General features: G+C 41.3%; 1 non-coding gene across 1 annotated transcript; it reads right to left on the reverse strand.

Moving 5' to 3' along the window:
• Window positions 1-403: 403 nt before the first annotated feature.
• On the reverse strand, window positions 404-468 carry LOC132647638 (small nucleolar RNA SNORD109A). Its single transcript, XR_009585984.1, has one exon. It is a non-coding gene; the product is annotated as a small nucleolar RNA SNORD109A (small nucleolar RNA).
• Between the last annotated feature and the right edge of the window lie 1443 nt (window positions 469-1911).

The raw sequence follows: 1911 nt of genomic DNA on the forward strand, positions 1-1911 counted from the left end.
ATTCTTGGGACTACTGGCATGAGCCATAAAATCCACTCCTGACACTTTACCACATATGTGCAAGGGTACATCGACCGAGACTAGGAATGAGCACCACGTTCGAATTCATCAGTTCTTAGATATTTTTTGAGTATATCATTTGCACCTACAGTCATTTCTACCTGATATATGTGCCTACTCCTATAGTAAAGGCTGTCTCCCTATCACTTGGAATCATTTCAATGTCTTTGAAAATAGAAAGCATTGAAGAATGCATCAAACCAAGTATGGGTACTGTTATGAGGCCTTTTTCGAAAAATCTCAGAATCTGATGCCAAACTGCACAGTTCTCATCCTCTCTGAAGAGGGAAGAGTGCCAGGCAGACTCTGAAATCCTCATGGGTCTCACAAGGTCCTCATATCTGGACCTCAGATTACATCTGCTCAAGTCAGTCAACGTCCTCAGATACCTGTTGTCATCATAGATCCAGAAAGACCTTCGCTCAACACATGAGTTTTCACCTACCAAGTGAAACCCCAGAGAGCTAGACTTTGGGCCTTGACAAGGAAGTTCACAACTGTGCAGGAGGCATGTAGCTCATTCTGTCAAAGGTGGTGGGGAAACACAGTGACAGGATTGAAGAGCCTTTCCCCTCTGACACCATATGAGAAAAATAGAGGTCAAAACATTGCATTTGGTGGGTGTCACTGGCCCCAAATCGGGTAGCTGTGAATGTTCCCTGAAATTATGTACTTAATCTTTACAACAGAGATTTTGGTAAGAATAGAGAAAACATTCAAGTAAGCAAAATGACTTTATTCCTATCTAGATAAGATTTTTTCAACATCCTAATTTGCGGTTTTGATTCTATGCTCTTCCTCTTAACCATACTTTAGGATTCCTCCTCCTGTTCCTTTCTTCCATGTATGTTCCTCTCCATCTTACAGTGCCCAGTATTGAGCCTTCCAGTTGTCCTGCAATTGTCAATGCTCTGGAGGATTTTGTGATGTATGTCACATGACCACCAGCTCGTTCCATATTTCCTTGGACAACAAATTGGAACACACAAGCCAAGCTACATTTAGGTCCATATACATTTCCAGGTATCCCACAGGACATTGACAGGGACAGGAGTCGGGTTCTGTGTTCCTGATTCCTGAACCTTCTCTTCTTATCACCTCTCATGTCATGTTTCTTCAAATGAACTCAAATCCACCCAGTTTCCAAGATGAAGGAAGGCATTGCATTTAATACCAAAAATATTCTTCGTTTTGTTTTGTTTTGTTTTGATTTTTCTGACAATGGACAACTAGATTTCTGGCTCAACATAATCCATAATCATTTATAAAAAGAATAATTATGGTTCATTGTCAGCTCTGTTTGGGGCTGCGAAAAATTTATGGCAATTCACCTGAATTTTAGAGGGCAAGATTGCAAGTTTCCATGCTACTTACAAGGACGTGAAAACGCATGGGTTGCTCTCTTAGTATCCACGCCAGAGGATCAAGGATAGATGAAATTTGTGAGGGTTATTGTTCTGTGCTCTAGGGGTCTAGACTCCTAACACCCTATCATATTCCTTTGGGTTCCACACCTGTTAGGGCAGAAAGAAGAGTTTAATTCTTTGAGCTTGAATGTCCATAAGGGAAGGAGCTGGGAGAAGGCTTTTCTTAGTACTTCTGGATATATTATTTAGAATTGGAAGCTTCAAGGGTAGCTACAAAAGAAAGTCACATAGTCCAATAACTTCACCCAACTAATGGTTTTCCAAATGCACATCAACATACTAATGGTATTAGGTAGTATCCTTGTCACTTGCTTGGGTTGGGACTACCTAGCTAAGTCCCCTACAATGCCAGGGCCATAACAAGTGTTCCACCAGCAAGAGGCTAGATGAAGCCTAGGTTGTTTAGCCATAAGAGGGACGTCAA

This window comes from Meriones unguiculatus, chromosome 14 (genome assembly GCF_030254825.1).
Source record: "Meriones unguiculatus strain TT.TT164.6M chromosome 14, Bangor_MerUng_6.1, whole genome shotgun sequence".
Lineage (NCBI taxonomy): Eukaryota > Metazoa > Chordata > Mammalia > Rodentia > Muridae > Meriones > Meriones unguiculatus.